Genomic DNA, 19,526 nt, shown 5'->3' with positions numbered 1-19,526 from the left:
TACTAAAAGAGTTTTCTCCCCTTAAATGGCTTATTTGAAAAAAAATTCGTAAGGGTTCCACGGAACCCGGTGTCTCGCCTACTTTTTCTGTTAATCGCAGACTCAACAAAAATGAGGAAAAACATCAATAAAAATTTCCCTCACGATACTGTCTTTTGATTGAAAGAAGCTTCCAAGTTTGGTAAAAAAAATCCAGGATAGTTTATGAATCTAATAAATGTTTTATAAACTTTAACTGCAGACTGTATGTAATGTTAACTGGAAGAAAAACTAAGTCCATTTATAAGTAAAATACGGAAAAAGTGAATTTTTTTTTTTTACAAAATTTACTTCTGAATAATATCTTATGATCAGAAATAAGCTTTTGTCTAAGTTTGGTAGAAATCCAGGATAGTTTAAGAACATTATAAAAATTTTATAAACTTAAACCACAGAGTGAATGTTTTGTTTCTGGCAAAAAAACTAAGTCCATTTATAAGTAAACTACGGAAAAGTGGAAATTTATTTTTACAAAATTTTCTTCTTGATACTATCTTATGATCATAAACAAGCTTCTGTCCAAGTTTGGTACAAATCAAGGATAGTTTATGAAAGTTATTAAAATTTTAAAAACTTTAACCACAGAGTGAATGTAATGTTTCCTCGCAGAAAAACTAAGTCCATTTATAAGTAAAATACGGAAAAGTGGAAATTTATTTTCACAACATTTTCTTCTTGATACTATCTTATGATCATAAACAAGCTTCTATCCTAGTTTGGTACATATCAAGGATAGTTTATGAAAGTTATCAAAATTTTAAAAACTTTAACCACAGAGTGAATGTAATGTTTCCTCGCAGAAAAACTAAGTCCATTTATAAGTAAAATACGGAAAAAATGGAATTTTATTTTTACAAAATTTACTTCTGGATACTTTCTTATGATCATAAACAAGCTTCTGTCCAAGTTTGGTAGAAATTCAGTATAGTTTAAGAAAGTTATTAAAATTTCAAAAACTTTAACCACAGAGTGAATATTTGTGGACGCCGCCGCCGACGACGACGACGACGACGGAATGTAGGATCGCTTAGTCTCGCTTTTTCGACTAAAGTCGAAGGCTCGACAAAAATGATTTTAAAAACCAAAAAGGTTGATATTTGTTAAAATATCTTGAATAATACAATAAATCAACAAGTTTTCTTTAAATAAATAAACAGTCTAACCATTTAATTGCAAATCTGTTTCCAAATTTGCTGATTTGGGCAAATAACTAGACCGATTTTTTACTCTGATTGTACAATCCAAGATGGCAGTATACCATAAATCTACCTTAACATAATAACAACAACAATACTTATATTTTAAGGAGGAAACACGGTTAGCCATATTTGTTTGTTTGTATCAATTATGTTTGCCTGAATCAAAACTATGTTGAAGTTTTCTATAATTGTGATACAATTTTAAAATTAAAAGTAGTACACCACACTTTCAAAATACCATTGACAAAGAGCAGGCACGATTTTTTTTAATTTTTATTTATAATATAAAAGAAATGCACTATGAAATAACGGTGTTCTCAGACCAATTGACTATCAGTAATACTTCTTCACATGCATACTTAATTAGTAGACTTTCCATCAAATTTTTTAGACACATGTCAACTCTTTTATCAAACCCTGTTTTCACAACCTATTCATTTGATAAATCATTGATCTTACAAAAGCTTCTTTTTTATCAAATTAGACAATACTGGTTCATTTTGTCTGGTTTATCCTTATAAATTTACCATGAACTGTCTAGAAGACACAAAAGAGCATATTTTCAGAATCACAGTCTTCATTATTATTAAAATCAGTCGTTCTAAAATTATCTCTTATTGTTACCAATCTATTGTCTTGAGAAACTTTATAAAAGTAAAGACAGCCATTCTCAGTCAAAGAAATGATTTATATAACTACAGTCATGACAGTGATGTGAACCTTTTTAATATAATATAACATAAATTTCTTAGGAAATGATATCTGTAGGTGTGAAAGCACTTATAAATTTGATTTCACATATTTTTTCTTCATTCCCTCCTGTTATGGTCTTGGATTATTAGTTATAAAGTGTGCTAGTGACCTAATACAGTATATATGGGGTCAGTAAATGTGTTTTATGAATTTTTTTCAATCTTAATCATCAATTTCTTCGTCTGTTGGAACTTTCTGTTTTTTTTTCTCAGTACCGTTTGTTTTGTTTTTACAAAGGGACATAACACCATTACTAACCGTGTATGAAATAAGCCCCGCCCCCTTCTTACCTAATGTGGAATATAAAGGGACATAACTCCACTTCTAACTGTGTATGAGATAAGCCCCGCCTCCCTATTAACCTAATATCAAATATACACGGTTTGCACGCGGATGCTTTTGACCAATTATATTCCTGGAAATGTATAGGAGGTAAGATAAATAAAATTGTTGGGCTGAAAGTATACATTTCCTGGGGAAAGTGCTGCATAATTTTTTTTTAATAATTTTTCAGCCAATATTTTGTGACCCAATTTTATAGAAATAAAGGTATATTACTTTGCAGAAAAAATGTTTTTGTGTCTTTATTAAATTAAACAATCAGATGTCAGAATACAGAAAAAGATCTAATTTATTTTCTCTGAGTTGCTCATGTCAGAAAGTTCCTAATGTTAACCAGATGCTCCCAGCAGGACGCAGCTTTATACAACCGCAGATGTCGAACCCTGAACAGTTGAGGAGAGTATGGACACTATATTCAAGCTTGATACAGCAATGAATTTGGATTGTGATTAAATAGTTGACACAACATAGGTTTCTGACACAGAGTGAATGTGGTCTAAGAACTTAACATTTTTTTTTTTACTTTTGAGTAATACACTATGCTGTTTTAATTTCTGTAATCTGAAATGAGAAAAATTGTAACCCCCTTATTTTTGTTTCACCTACCCAATCCCTTATTTCCAAAATAATCTCAATTCAAATTTCTAATGGAGTTTGCAACAATAACTACTCATCAAAATAAGTCATACAATATTAAAATATAAAATGACATACAGTCATAGTTAAAATTAATACTAATTAATTGTAATTTCTAAAAATAAATTTACAGCTAATGATCTCAAGACAATCATAATTTCTTAATTATTATATGTATTTAAATCATAGTATTTGATGTTTCTAGAAACACTTTAAAATATTTCATACTAGAACTAGCAAAGAGTACCAACATAAAGAAACAAAGCTAAAGTAATTGCCAATTTACCAGGAAACCCTTGTTTTCCCCCTAATTCTGAAACAGATTGAGTCATAACTCCACAACTCCAATCCTAACCATCCTTTTGTGGTGTGGAATCTTGTGATACAATTTTAGGCAATTCTATACCTGTTCCACAAGTTATTGTCTGGACACTAGAAAAATGCTTATCTGGGTCCATTTTATACCCCTTATTCCTAATCCAAAGGGACCATAACCCCCAAAATCAATCCCAACCTTCCTTTTGTGGTTCAAACCTTGTGCTTAAATTTCAAAGATTTATATTTACTTATACTTTTCCAACTATGCTAAAACTATTAACATTTATTTCCAATTATACTTAAGTAAGTTATTGGCAAATTTCCAATGGAATTTATTATACTAAAGTTATTGGCAAATTTTCAATGGAGTTTATTAATACTGCAGTTATTGGCAAATTTCCAATACACATTTTTTAAAGCAGTGTAAAGCAGTTCAAACATTACTTTTGGATTACCTCCCTTACACTGCTTTCAAAATGTCTCAACTGTTCTTTAACCAGAAAAAATAACCCTTGTTTTTCCCCTTTTTTGCCCCGAATTCATATGTGGTTTGAGCCATAACCCCCCAAAGTCAATCCTAACCATCACTTGGTAGTATGGAATCTTTGTGGTATAGTTTCAGAAAGAGTCATACACTTTTACACAAGTTATTTTCTTGAAACTACAAAAGTGCTTGTTTTTGACTCTTTATTCCTAGACTGTTTTCCCCATAACCCTTAAAATAAATCCCAATCTTCTACTTATGGTATTTAACATTGTGGTACAATTTCAGAGCAATTGAAATACTTATACACAACTTATTTTCCTGAAACTAGATTAATGGTTGTTTTGGGCCCCTTATTCTTAAACCTTAGGGACCATAAACTCCAAAATCAATCCCGACCTTCCTTTTGTGGTTATAAACATTGTGTTCAAATTTTATTGATTTCTATTAACTTATACTTAGTTATAATCCGGAAACCATCTGTTTCGGATGAAGCTGACGACGACGACGACAACAACATGATACCAATATATGACCAAAATTTTTTTACTTTTTGCGGTTGTATAAAAACTAGCATGAATAAATAGTTCTTCTATTTCAAACAATATGGAAACTTTATCTGTATACCTTTTATCTTTTATTTCTACTAGGCTTTATAGTTGAAAGATAGAAATTAAACAGTAAAAAAATAAATATGAAAAACATTTGATTTAAAAAAAAAAAAACCAAACAATGTTTCAGGAGTTTTTACAAATCAAGGTTAATGGAAGTTCAATGTATATTTTTCTTTTTTTTATAAAATAATTTATCTTAAACAGGCTATTATCAAGGTGACACAAAAGAAACAAACAATAAACTCAATGTAAAGAATGATCATTTACTGACTGACGAAAAAGAATAATACATGTGTCAGATCGATATGAAAGAGCCCCACTCACAAAAAAGCTTGAAGCCGGTTTTAGGATTATTTACTCATAATTGTAGACTCGCATACCAAAAATCAGCTTAATATGTGAAAACCTTTAGAAAAAGTCCTTATAACTGTTATTGTCACAAAATATTCAAAGTTTAAAGCCCATTGCTCAACAAAAAACAGAAGAGCAGTACCAAACGTAAACTTGATTTACACACATCATACTCATGAAAATACTTAAAGTCAGCAAATTTTTCATTTGTAAAGGGGCATATCTCTAGAATGGTTAAAGTGATGCCATCAAAGTTCAAAACTGATCTGTTTTTTGTAGTAATAAGCATTGTGTATAAGTTTCATAACATTTGGTTGATGCAAACTAAAATTAGAGTCGAAACAAACTATGAGACGTTCAACTGAAAGCCCCCATAGCTGATATCTTCATGAGATTTTCATAGTCCAAAGTCAATTATGTCAGAAAATATCAGTAGAGCAGAACCAAATCTATCTGTTACTCATCATGGAAGACTCGCATACTAAAAATAAGCTCTACTTTTGAAGGTGTTTAGAAAAAAAGTCAGTTTAACTGTTCATCGTTGAATGCCTGAACGAAGGAATGACGAATAAGAATAAAACTATATGGCCTGGTTCTCAGGACCTTTGTGTTGCAGCCATATTAATTCATACATACCAAACAAATGACAAACTATTCCATTGAACTGCACGATAAATCAAAGTCTCATCTTTATTTCTATTTAGTACTTTATAAGGAGTACCAATGTTCATGACTTGATGTAAAGTTGTTAATTCTTGATGTCTAAAAAAGTAAAGAGAAAACAAACTGACAGCTAATAAAACAAAAGGTGAAATGATGTATAGTGTTTAAATCCCATAAAACTGTTATCAGACTAACTCATTAACTAACTAACACATCAACACAGTCTCAGGTCAAAAGTGGTAAACACCTTCAAAATTACACTATAAATTTAAAAAACATTTAAAAAAAGTCCTGAAATTAGTTCTTGTACAATTTAAAAGATTTGTTTTTTACAATTAAATACATAAATATGTGCAACTTCTTGAAATAGTTTTGAAATATTGTTTAAATTGAACTTTGTCATCTTTTAACAAGAAGTATATGGCATAATTTTCAAGGTGTGAAAAATGTGAGGAAAAATGTTTGTTAAAAATGAATGGCCCTGCTAGTCAGGTCTGTCAGTCCCGTTCAAGTGATACTTTTTGCGACATTAAAATTTATAATTTTAACCTCAGAAAATATTGTATCATTCTTAGGGGGAGAGGTTTGATTGGGCACAACACAACTATTTTGTACTTTTTATCCTTTGAACTCTTTTCACTCCATTTATTTATTTATTTATTGAACAAATTAATCATTAGTATTTTTCAACTCCATTAGATTTTTGCTAAGATGATCAATCTCAGTTACAGATGATTGGAATAATATAACACTAAAATGGGCTATTATGACCAGGGGCGGATCCAGCCATTTTAAAAAGGAGGGTTCCCAACCCAGAGTAAAGGGGGGGTTCCAACTATATGCATTGATCGGCCAAACAAAAGGGGGGTTCCAACCCCGGAAACCCCCCGACCCACCCTTTTGGATCGCCAATGATGTCAGTGCAAAAAGGTCAACTAATTTTTTTTTTTTTTTTTTTTTTTTTTTTTTTTTTTTTTTTTGGCACTGAAATGTTCACTAGTAACAGGATAAAGTGTTTGAAGTGGTGCCATTGAAACATTAATGAAACTATATATAATAAATATCTAGGTTTTAACATAAATGGACAAATCTGATGTACATATTTTGAAGTTTGGGACAGAAGTAAGCACAAGTGTCACAGCTAAACCGTAGCTGGTCAGATAAACTTATAACAAGCCTAGATTATTCCCACACAATCCTTCAACACTGCATTCTGTGTTTCCATACAGTCCTCATCAATATGAAAAATTATATTACTATTGATTATCAGTAGCGGATCAAGAACTTTTTGTAAGGGGGAGAAGGGGGGGGGGGGGCCCTCTCCAGTCACGCTTCAGTGATTCCCTATATAAGCAACCAAATTTTTCCCAAGAAAGGGGGCCCTGGATCCGCCTATGATTATGTTTAATATTGTCATGTAGAGAAGAGTGAAAATGTTACTAATGAAAAAAAATAGAACTGTGTGATGGTAAAGTCTTTAATAATGTAAAAAGGTTATATTATTGCTATGATTTATACACCGGAAATGGCACATTAAGGTGTCATTTAAAATTAATTACACTGTCTGAAAAGTTGAAACATAAATTTATCTAATTTTCTTTAATGTTTGAAAAATAAACATGTAGAAAACAATTTATGTAAATTATCACCTTTCTTTTGAAACAAATTAAATGAGGAATGTGTCTATGGGACACAGAAGATGCCCCCGCTTGCACATCAAGTAAAGTTATAAAGGGACATAACTGAAGAACGATATAAGAGACGCTACCCAAATGTGTGCTTCATCTGAGTTTTGTGGTAATAAGCATTCATTGTGTATAAGTGTCATAAGATTTGGTTGAAGCTAACTTAAGTTAGTGAACAGAAACAAAAATATCAGCAATTTTACCATTTAATTAGGCATAACTCTAGAACAAACCAAGTGCCACCAATATTCAAACTTGATCTGTGTTACATGGTAATATGCATTGTATATAAGTTTCATAACATTTAATTGAGGTGAACTAAAGTAAGAGAACAGAAACCAATTGTTGGACGGATATACAAGGGTAAAACTTAATGGCACCCTTCACTACAGCGGGGGCATAAAAATCATAATGTTTTCTTTCATCAAAATGGTAGTTCTTTTATGTCCTGGACAGTCTAATGTGCAAAAAAAAAACAGTTGAAACAATCTATATTTGTACAAAACAAATATTCTTGTACAAAAAGCAAACATTGTCTATCTTGGAAGTCCAGTAAAATTCCTTAATTGCCAATTATTTATCAATGGGTAATGAATGACCTAACTGCACTCTGTAAAAATAATTAATTAATAAATATAACATTGAACTTGAAAGAATCTATTTAAATACCTTTTTGTTTTACATATCAATCAATTTGAATTATCGTTCCAATCACAACTGAATTGGACAAATGGAGACAACTCTAGTTCACTGACTCATTGAGGATATTCAATGTATCTTTGTCATAATTTTCAATGCATTACTTTTACAGTGTATTTAAAGTAAACCTTACAAAAAGATTCCAAGAATTAACAAAAGTGTGTAAAAATTTCAAAAGGATTCCAGGAAGGAACCAAAGTGTGTAAACGTTACCAAAAAGTCCTGAAAGGTCACTTGATTTATTGAGACACATACAATTGACCCACACTTTCATATTTTATTTTATAAAATAATAAAACAGATATATTTCATATTTATTTTAGACTAGACACCATCTAAGTATCCACCGAGATGACATCTCAAAACTGCTGAAGGTCATATAGCCCATTATAAACATAAATAGAAACAGAAAGGAAGCACATGCAATTAGATTTTTCTAGGTCTGTTTGATCCATATCATCAGTTACAAATATAGGTCAATCCTCATTTCACCTATTCCATTTTTTCACCTTTATGGCATTTTACGACTCTCATTTAGGGTCAGAGTTTAGGCCCAAATCCCAGAGAGAAATATGCTTTTTTCCCCCAATTTTCAGCTCTAAAACTACCAATCTTATACATTGTCGTAAGGATTTTTTTGGTATCTGATCATGGTTTTTTATTTATCTTGAATCTTGTTTGCAATTCATGCAATTATTCCTTCTCAGAATGCAGGATTTTGCACTTAATTTTTCAAAATTTTCTTTGGGACATTTTCAAAAAACCCCACAGGCTAGTTGCACATGGTTGATGCTGTGTGCTTTTTGTATAAATGGACTAATGTATTTCTCCCAAATTTTTTTTTAGTCTATTATGACGAAATTGAACCAATCTTTTAAACTGTGAAATAGTATTTCTTTATTCTGATTTAACAAATGCTTAAAACCCCAAAAAGTTTCATAAGAAGCTAATGCCCCTTTAAACAGGCATGTTTACCTTGCAATGATTCCATACCACAATAGATGACATATTTAGCCTTAACTTTTGAACACCATGCACATACCTCATCTACATCAGTCAAGAGACTTAAGATATCACCAGTCCACTTACATGGCCATTTACCTGTACTTCACTACCTACACAACATGCATTTTTGTCTGGCTAATTGATGTATGTTTAACCTTTAATATACATGTCTAGCATTTTTCTTCATACAATATCTTGTTTTTCCATTCATTTTTTTTAAGGTAATTAATTACTAAATTAAATAAGTAGGTGATGTTAGGCTTGTGATGTTACAGATTCTTGTTAGAGACAATAGCCAATAAAATAGGTGGAAATTTCCAATTCAAATTAAAGTCAAGTTAACCTAGTTGTCCTTACATTTATTTATGTTAACATTAAAGCATACACCGACCATTACTCCTCTACAGCAAAATAACAAATCTTCACTATTTTTGTCAACGTAAACTACTTAATCTCCACTGATATGAAATGTGCTGAAGCTAACACCACCACACACCAAATATCATTGGTCTACCATTTGTGGTTTAACCCTCAAACTGATATAATCACAAACTTTTTTAACATTTAAACCAATTAAAAGTTTCAGGGTCAATAGACCATAACTTAGGGGACAGGACAAACAATCTCAATGGAAATGAATAGTGTAAGTGCTTTTGACAACAACAATACATATCCACTCAAAATTAGTTAAAAATGTTTAAAACTAAATTTTATTTAAATGAGCATTGAAAATTTAACTATGATAAAATAGAACAAATAAAGTGGAACCAATGTTCTGAATGGATAAGCCAGGAAATTCCATGTGAGAAATCTATAAAAAAATATATCAAACAGTAGAGAAATTTAGGTTCCTCAATTAGGTTGGTACATAATAGGGTGTTACTAAAAATCAGTATCATTGCTCATGGTAGCAAAGATTACAACCCATTTACAAAACATATAAAATGTAAATTTTGTTTGAATAAACAAGCATCCTACATCAATCTAAAACTTACTCCCACATTTGTGCTATGAAATACAAGAAGGTAAACCTCACCTTCCATTAAATGTAAAACTAACATCCTAGACAAGTTCAATAAAATCCTTATCCATCAGAATATGTAAATTGTACTTAAACTTTTTGTATTTTTTGGTCATAAAAGTTAAATATATCATCTTTAGCTTTGTAAATAATATTACAAGATAACAGTGACAAATATGATTACGCTCTAGTAAATAAAACATCAATAAAAAAGAAAAAAAAGAAATTAGAGTATGAATATTGCAAAACAGAGACCTAGAACTTAAATAAATAACAAGTTAGAACTGTGAACTAGTGCAACACAGAGACCCGGAACTTAAATAAATAACAAATTAGAAATGTGAGCAATTGCTCACTTATGATAAATCACATTTTAAGTCTTCCAAATATAAGACATAACTAGAGGCTCTCAAGAGCCTGTGTCACTCACCCTGGTCGAAGTGCATATTAAACAAAGGACACAGATGGACTCTATCTATAATAATATTCAAGATAATAACCAACTAGAGTCTCTCAAGAGCCTGTGTTGCTCACCTTGGTCTATGTGCACAGATAAATTCATGACAAAATTGTGTTTTGGTGATGGTGATGTGTTTGTAGATCTTACTTTACTAAACATTCTTGTTGCTACAATTACCTCTATCTATAATGAACTTGGCCCAGTAATTACAGTGGAAAATGTTTTGTAAAAATTTACAAAAATTTACAAAAATTGTTAAAAATTGACTATAAAGGGCAATAACTCCTTAAGGGGTCAATTGACAATTTTGATCATGTTAACTTATTTGTAGATCTAACTTTGCTGAACATTACTGCTGTTTACAGTTTATCTCTGTCTATAATAATATTCAAGATAATAACCAAATTCAGAAAAATTTCCTTAAAATTACTAATTCTGGGGCAGCAACCCAACAAAGGGTTGTTCGATTTGTCTGAAAATTTCAGGGCAGAAAGATCTTGACCTGATAAACAATTTAATCCCACATCAGATTTGCTCTCAATGCTTTGGTTTCAGAGCTACAAGTTAAAATCTACATTTTACCCCTATGTACTATTTTTAGCCATGCGGCCATCTTGGTTAGTTGGTCAGGTTATTGAACACATTTTAAAACTAGATACCCCAATAAATTGTGGCCAAGTTTGATTAAATTTGGCCCAGTAGTTTCAGAGGAGAAGATTTTTGTAAAAGTTAACGACGAGGGACGACGACAATGACGGACGCCAAGTGATGGGAAAAGCTCACTTGGCCCTTTGGGCCAGGTGAACTAAAAAATGAGACTGGAATTGAAGGTCCCTTGTCTTGTACAGCTTTTACAGAATTGGACTAGGATAAAAACCAATACCGATTCATGATTTATATCAAAAGGGTGATCATTATTACACTTGCTGATTTTGACCCCATATAAAATAAACTCTGTGACTTAGTATAAATCTTATTTTCATTTCATCACAGCTAATTTCCTATTACATGCAGGATAAGACTTTGGTTAGATTGCTTGCTTTGTTTGTTTATTGACAATTGTAATTGAGATAATTTTCAAGCAAATTTAAATATAATATATACTTGTTTAATAATGCCTGCCAATAATGTTTGCAATGTCAATCATAATTACAATGCTTGAGCTAACATTTATACATGTACAAACAAAGCATGCAAGCCATCCAAAGTTTTACTCTCTACATTTATTTAGAAATTAGCTGTTAAATGGAAATATTTAAAGCATTAACAGATATTTGAAAACTAAATAATGTGCACAGATTTTAAAAGTTACTGTTTCTAGTTGATCATCTTTGGAAGTATAAATGCTACAAATGTTATTTTTCTTTAGATAATCCGGTGAAGTTCAAGCAGATCTTAAAGATTAAAAAAAAATACTGAACCAGATGCTCCACAGGGCGCAGCTTTATACGACCGCAGAGATTGAACCCTGAACGGTTGGGGCAAGTATGGACACAACATTCAAGCTGGATTCAGCTCTAAATTTGGATTGTGATTAAATAGTTGACACAGCATAGGTTTCTGACACAGAATGAATGTGGTCTAATGAACTTAAAATACTTTTTTTTTCCTTTGAGCAATTCACTATGCTGTTGAATATTAATCCTCTCAAAAAAATGTTTGAAGAAATTTTCTTTCTATTTATGAAATCTGAAATGAGAAAAAATTAACCCCCACCCCCATTTTTTTCACATCCTCCTTTCCCTTTTTCCAAAACTGATCTCAATTCAAATTTCTAATGGAGTTTGCAACAATAACTACTCATTTAAATACATCATAAAATATTAAAATGTAAAATAAAGTGCTTGTTATCACTGAATGGTAAATATTGTTTTAATTTATCAGTTGTTAGTAAAAGTGAATATACATTGTATATTGTATAAAACAATGATTTAAGTTGATTCAACTCATATTCTGGACAAAGAAAGATAACTCCAATTGAAAATTTCTTGCTATTGCACAATATTGTGCAATTAGATATTTCTTGCTATAGTGCAATACTGTGCATTTGAAAATATTTGCTATTGCACAATACTGTGGAATTGAAGATTTCTTGCTATTGTGCAATACTGTGCAATTGAAAATTGCTTGCTATTGCACAATACTGTGCAATTGAAGATTTCTTGCTATTGCTGAATACTGTGCAATTGAAAATTTCTTGCTATTGCACAATACTTAATAAAATAATTTTGGATCCTGATTTGAACCAACTTGAAAACTGGGCCCATAATCAAAAATCTAAGTATATGTTTAGATTCAGCATATCAAAAAAGCCCAAGAATTCAATTTTTGTTAAAATCAAACTTAGTTTAATTTTGGACCCTTTGGACTTTAATGTAGACCAATTTGAAAACCGGACAAAAAATTAAGAATCTACATACACAGTTAGATTTGGCATATCAAAGAACCCCAATTATTCAATTTTTGATGAAATCAAACAAAGTTTTATTTTGGACCCCTATTTGGACCAACTTGAAAACTGGGCCAATAATCAAAAATCTAAGTACATTTTTAGATTCAGCATATCAAAGAACCCCAAGGATTCAATTTTTGATGAAATCAAACTAAGTTCAATTTTGGACCCTTTGGGCCCCTTATTCCTAAACTGTTGGGACCAAACCTCCCAAAATCAAACCCAACCTTCCTTTTATGGTCATAAACCTTATGTTTAAATTTCATAGATTTCTATTTACTTATACTAAAGTTATGGTGCGAAAACCAAGAATAATGCTTATTTGGGCCCCTTTTTGGCCCCTAATTCCTAAACTGTTGGGACCTCAACTCCCAAAATCAATCCCAACCTTCCTTTTGTGTTCATAAACCTTGTGTTTAAATTTCATTGATTTCTATTTACTTATACTAAAGTTATTGTACGAAAACCAAGAATAATGCTTATTTGGGCCCTTTTTTGGCCCCTAATTCCTAAACTGTTGGAACCAAAACTCCCAAAATCAATCCCAACCTTCCTTTTGTGGTCATAAACCTTGTGTCAAAATTTCATAGATTTCAATTTACTTAAACTAAAGTTATAGTGCGAAAACCAAGAAAATGCTTATTTGGGTCCTTTTTGGCCCCTAATTCCTAAAATGTTGGGACCAAAACTCCCAAAATCAATCCCAACCTTCCTTCTGTGGTCATAAACCTTGTGTTAAAATTTCATAGATTTCTATTCACTTTTACTAAAGTTAGAGTGCGAAAACTAAAAGTATTCGAACGACGACGACGACGCCAACGTGATAGCAATATACGACGAAAAATTAAAATTTTTGCGGTCGTATGAAAATCTATAATATTTACTATTTCCATAAACATCATAATGTATGAGGAATATTGTTCTTATTCAGATGATAATACATGAAGGTGGGTACTTGATATATTGATAAAAAAAGCTGAACAAAATATTAAAAAAAATCTCGACTGCACTTTACCTTACTCAGCAGGATCTAATAATTTCCATAAAAATCAACATGTATTTTTTTAATGCAATATGAATATATCAAATTTAAATTTAATTGATTTCATCCCACATGCAGTAAAAGGCTTAAATCAAATATAATGTGGTTAAATTTTAATGGCTTTCATAAAGAACTAAAAACACTCCTCAAGATTGTATTTCCAAATAAACCAGAATGAATAAATCAGGATCATATGTACTGGGAATTCCTTATTTTATTTTTCACGTTTACATTATCAATGCCAGGAATATTACATGGAAAGTCCAGGAAATTCTACCTCTATTCCTATTGGTTACATTACATAGACATGAGAACTTCTTAATTTATATATTGTTCAATTTTCATTATTGCTTATTCCAAAGATACTGCAAGCCAAGATCTTTTCAAACTTACAAACTTAATAGGTGTGATTCCTAAGTCTGATTCCTGTACATTATTTGAACACTGAAAACCGTGGATAATTAGCACTGCTGGCTATAACATGGAAGCCAGGTTTTTTAGAGGTAGGACGGTACCCAGAGAGAACCACAACCTTATGCAGGAAAACTTGGAGTCTTGTTAATTACATTTGGTAGTCACTAGTCACACACAAATGGAATAAAAGGAATGGGGAATATAAAAGATACTTTATGTTATCTTTGTTTCTTTGTTTTGGATGTACCTATATCTAGGTGGTAGTACTACACAGTTAACAGATATCAATTTCTTTCATCTCATTTTTTGGGTTCATTTTACCTCCACCCACAACCTCTTTCTCAAACTTTCACATCTTCATTTTTCCTTTCCACCTCCTCAGTACATTGAGAAAAGTTCTGTTGTACAAGTTTTCACCTGAATTAATTGCAATCATATGACAAATAAGAACTGAGTATTTGAAAACCCATCAAGACTGATATGTGTACAGGGTCGGAAAATTCATCACAGCAGTGTTATATATAAAAACTTTTATTGATTATATTAAAATGTAAGAATGGCAGATGTTTTTGTTTCCCCTGAATGTGTAAAGTGAAATAAAACGTATGAAACATTTAAGATATTTAGCATGGCTTGAGAAAGTCTTTAAAAGTAATAAATAAAATATCCTTGACTTCTCAGCTTAAATCAAACATGGAATTAATGCAAAAGTGATTTTTAGAAGGAAACATGTTACATTGTAGCATTCTACATGTCTCTATTTAAAATCATTGATTGATCCCCCCAAAAAAGGGGTGGGGGAGTTGGAGATGTGGTATGGTTGCAAAGAGACAACTATCCAACAATGCCCAGACAAATTTGACTTATTGTATATCTTGTTTAGGAGGAATTTTCCAAAAGAATAATTGGTGTTTTTGTTGACCTACCACTAGTAGTTCCCCATAAACTGACCTTATCACAAACTAATACATGTAAAAAAAATAAGAAAAATTTTCAAAGTCAATCGACCAAGACTGAGGGGGAAGGGCCAAACAATCTCCATGGAAATGAGATTTGCGATTGCTAATTGCATACCAAATATGATTGACCTACCACTTGTGTTTCACCATAAACTAGACCTAATCAATACATTGTTGTCGCTGCTGTTGCTGCCGAGACATACTATGCTACTGCATATCTATGTCTCACTTTTTGACACTGTCAAAGCAAGACAAAAATCCTTGATTTAGATGTTTTTATTCTATTATTGAATGTATTGCATGCATCAATTCAGACATATATAAAGTTTATTGTTGTCTGGTAATGAACAAGATTTTCCTAAGAATTTAATTTAAAGTCACTAACTGTCTGTCACATCATTACCATAAAATCTTTATGGATGGTAAAACAAGAGCTTTATGGGTCACTGAAACTGTAACAACAAACTATTTTTAATTATTTCATACTTCGTCAAAGTCAAGTATCCAAAACAAACCTGTGTGAAATCATAAGTGAATCTCCCCTGAAATCAAATCCTGTTTTCATGTAATGTCAAACCTGTCCTAAATATCACTAATATCATTAACTGCTTAGTAATGACATTAAAAAATGATACCCCAAAAGTCAAATATCTACAAATCAAGATGAATATATATATATCTCCATTATCAACCATTAAAACATAATTCTCTAACATACTGAATCAAATAAAACCCAAAACCCCTGGCCTTCAAAAGCCATCATTACAAACCAGAACTTAGGGGACGACCATTTGATATTCTGGGGGCGGGGGAGGCAGGAGGATTTGTTTTGGATCGGTTATTTATTTTTGTTAATCAAGAGGACAGATTATCTATTTTCTGCACTATTGAAGCAAGATTTCTTAAATCAAGGGACTGATTATTTATTTTACCCAACTATATTTATAATATTCAAAAACACTAGAACACACCCGTGATATCGCGGGTCCGTGACTGAATTAAAGTATATAACTATGCGCAAGCCTTATTTTAGTATTAGTACTGTCATCTGATAAAGTCATGCCGATTATAAGATACAGTTTTCTCTGCTTTCAAATCTTTCTGTTTGAACCCGTCGAACTGGAACTTATCAATTGTTGATAATATTAATTATTTGGAAAACAAAAGGTCCTGGAATGGAGTACTTTTTAATCAACAGCATTATCCTATATTAGTTATAAATAAAGTTGAATTCTTTGATTCGCTGTTTTACGTCATGCCCGCTAACAAATTGAAAACTGTACCTATACGCCTTATTTTAGTCCAGATTTTTAGTATTCGTATTGTTATCTTAGAAAGTCTAACTGATTAAAATACTACAATAGGTAACAATTTGACAATTAAGTAGTGTCAACCCTGTGATTATGACCCGTGTAATACTATATAGCATATTAATCCTGAATACACCGTTTGGTGGTGCGCCTGTCAGATGCGGAACGTACAGATAAGGTAGTCGGTAACAGGTGAATATACTATTGGTATCGGTATCGGACTCGATCCGGAACTTCTTAATTATTGGCAATATTAATTACGTGGAAAACAAAAGGGCCTGGAGTGGTGTAATTTTTAATCTACACCTTTGTACTATATTAGTTATATATAAAGTTGAATTTTTTGATTCGTCGTTTTTACGTGATGACGGCTGACAAATTGTACCTTGTAATTTTAGTATTATAGATTCGTATTGTTATCTTAGGAAGTTTAACTGATTAAAATACTACAATAGGTAACAATTTGTCAATTAAGTAGTGTCAACCCTGTGATTATGACCCGTGTAATACTATATAGCATATTAATCCTGAATACACCGTTTGGTGGTGGCTAGTCAGATGCGGAACGTACAGATAAGGTAATCGGTAACAGGTGAATATAGAATCATATTCAAAACAGTGTGGCTGTGGCCATTGATTGACGACCTAGATGATTCCATTGACTGGGACAGATTAGGTGAACGTTTGTCTGTAACGACCACTGCTCACTACTTACTTATTATAGAATTTAAACTGTGGGGTAACCAAAGTTCTTAACGTCTTCAATAATAAAATAATTCGAAAATTTAATCAGGAATAACCTTTATGTTTTGATTTATATTATTGATATAAATCATAACATCGTGTTATTCCTGATTAATTTTTCGAATTAACTTCATTTAGGTGTTGAGAACCTTTGGTGACCCCACAGTTTAAGTGTCTTTAACAAGTACATAGTGAGCAATGATCGTTACAGACAAACGTTCACATAATCTGTCCCAGTCAATGGGATAATTTAGGTCGTAAATCAATGGCCACAGCCACACTGTTTTGAATATGATTCTACTATTGGTATCGGTATCGGACTGGACCCGGAACTTCTTAATTATTGGCAATATTAATTACGTGGAAAACAAAAGGGCCTGGAGTGGTGTAATTTTTAATCTACACCTTTGTACTATATTAGTTATATATAAGTTGAATTCTTTGATTCGTCGTTTTTACGTGATGACGGCTGACAAATTGGACCTTGTAATTTTAGTATTATAGATACAATTCTTGAGTTATTTCTTTATTATAAATAATACATGTATGGTCAAATCATTATGTACCATTTAATCAGAATTAATCAACATCCTCTGCAGAAATGAATCTTGTATATTCCCAACTGCATATACATGTATAGCATACATACACAGCATTAAATTTTGGTTGTACCTCTTTTAAAAGTATTGGCAATCATGCTTTGCCGAGCGGAGCCAGGACAATTTTTTTTTTGAATGTTTTGGAACTGCTGAAGGCCCAAGAAGCTATAGAACAAATGATGAAAAATCATCCTTTCTAGATGTTCCCCAGACCCTTTCTTAATCTGAAAATGCAATTTCTGTTTAAATAATTTTTTGACAATATTTTGGTCTCAAAGCAAAATGTATAGATTCAGTGTAAGACTTACGTTTATAGTTACAACATCAGAATACCAATATGCATCATAAAGCAAATATGTAATTTACATATACATGTAGTTAAGTCTGTGGCTGCTGTCTTTTTTTAAACTCATGATCAAGTTAATAACAAAGTAACTAAATTACAAAATGAATGCAACACGAACAGAATACAGAAGGGGAATCAATGAACAAAAGACAAATAAGTAAGAAACATTCATCCTGAAAAATCAGGGGCTATGTCTGAGGGAGAACAGAACTTGCTTCTTGCAAGGCACTCACAGTGAACACAATTCGATATGGAGACAAGCATTCGGTTTTGAAATTTCCTACATGAGGCATTTGCCTCAATGTAGTTACAGCCCTGTTAGATAAAAGTGAGGTAAGTATTCCTGAAACAATATACCTCAAGTTAAATGAAACCAGTATTCAGGCATTTCAAGTATATTTAAATAATATTTATACTTTTATTATTAAAAGATTTTGGAAGTGTTTCCCGATTATTTTTTTTTGGAAAAAAGATGAATTTATGAAGAATCTGGTGCCATCTCATACTCTAGACCAGCTGAGTTATTTATTTTCAATACAATGCAAGTCAGGTAATTTATTTTCAAACTACCACAGAACAATTCATTTATTTTTGTGGATAACAAGGCAGAGTTATTTATTTTCAAAATCCTCCTGCCCTCTAGAATATCAAATGGTCATCTCTTACTGAATGAAATCAAACCCCACACCCTATTCAGTAGCCCTCATTATAAACCATAACATATTGAATCAAAGCAAACCCCACACCCCCAATCACTAGCTCCTGTCACAAATTAAAACATACTGTATAAAAGCAAACCCCATACCCCCTTCATAAGCCCTGGTTACAAACCATTACATACTGAATCAAATTGAACCCCACACCCCCATTCACTAGCCCTCATTATAAACCATACATACTAAACCAAATCAAACCTCACACCCCCATTCACTAGCCCTCATTATAAACCATACATACTGAACCAAATCAAACCCCACACCCCCATTCACTAGCCCTCATTATAAACCATAACATACATAATCAAATCAAACCCCACACCCCCATTCACTAGCCCTCATTATAAACCATACATACTAAACCAAATCAAACCCCTCACCCCCATTCACTAGCCCTCATTATAAACCATACATACTGAACCAAATCAAACCCCTCACCCTTTCACTAGCCCTCATTACAAACCATAACATACTGAATTAAATAAAACCCCACACCCCCTTCATTAGCCCTTGTTACAAACCCTAACATACTGAATTAAATAAAACCCCACACCCCCCTTCATTAGCCCTTGTTACAAACCATTAGTTCTGCCACTATACATTTCAGTCAAATGATAATAAAAAGCTTTTAAACTGTACAAATAACTGAAGGACTAAAAATATCGTGATCAAGCA

At 31.9% G+C, this 19,526-nt stretch overlaps 1 protein-coding gene across 5 annotated transcripts in view; it reads right to left on the bottom strand.

The window, feature by feature from the left end:
- Positions 1–19,526, bottom strand: part of LOC143064657 (uncharacterized) — a 96,402-nt gene that overhangs the window by 14,964 nt on the left and 61,912 nt on the right. For 4 of the 5 annotated variants that reach the window (XM_076237636.1, XM_076237638.1, XM_076237637.1 and 1 more), the window contains one exon: positions 5,373–5,498. The exons of the other annotated variant lie outside the window; for it this stretch is intronic. The gene's annotated coding sequence lies outside the window, so the exon portion shown is untranslated. The remainder of the gene's footprint in view (positions 1–5,372; positions 5,499–19,526) is intronic. 5 annotated transcript variants of the gene reach the window in all.

The sequence above is a fragment of the Mytilus galloprovincialis genome, chromosome 2, assembly GCF_965363235.1.
Source record: "Mytilus galloprovincialis chromosome 2, xbMytGall1.hap1.1, whole genome shotgun sequence".
In the NCBI taxonomy this organism is placed as follows: domain Eukaryota; kingdom Metazoa; phylum Mollusca; class Bivalvia; order Mytilida; family Mytilidae; genus Mytilus; species Mytilus galloprovincialis.
The sequence above is the reverse complement of the archived record's forward strand: the minus strand, read 5'-3'. Positions and strand labels throughout refer to the sequence as shown.